Raw genomic sequence first — 346 nt, 5'->3', positions numbered from 1 at the left:
CCGCGCTGGTTCTCAGTGCCCCGCCTCGGTGCCTTTCTTCCCGGAGGTGCATGAGGAGCTCACCAGGTCGTGGACAGCACCTTTTACTGCTGGAAACCGATCTGCTGGTTCCTCCTCCCTCACCACCCTCGACGGTGGTGCAGCTAGGGGGTATACAAGAGTCCCCACGGTGGAGTGGTCGGTTGTGATGCAATTGTGTCCTAATAACGCCTCCACCCGGCAGGGCGAAGCGTGCCTCCTTTCCCGGATTTGTAGGTACTCGTCTGGCTTGTCCGGCGATGCTTATACGGCCTGTGGAGAAGCTGCCTCCGCCTTACACGCTACGGCGTTACTGCAGGTTCATCAG

This window comes from Sinocyclocheilus anshuiensis, unplaced genomic scaffold, assembly GCF_001515605.1.
Source record: "Sinocyclocheilus anshuiensis isolate Anshui unplaced genomic scaffold, SAMN03320099.WGS_v1.1 scaffold542, whole genome shotgun sequence".
NCBI lineage: Eukaryota > Metazoa > Chordata > Actinopteri > Cypriniformes > Cyprinidae > Sinocyclocheilus > Sinocyclocheilus anshuiensis.
Note: the sequence above shows the minus strand (reverse complement) of the source record.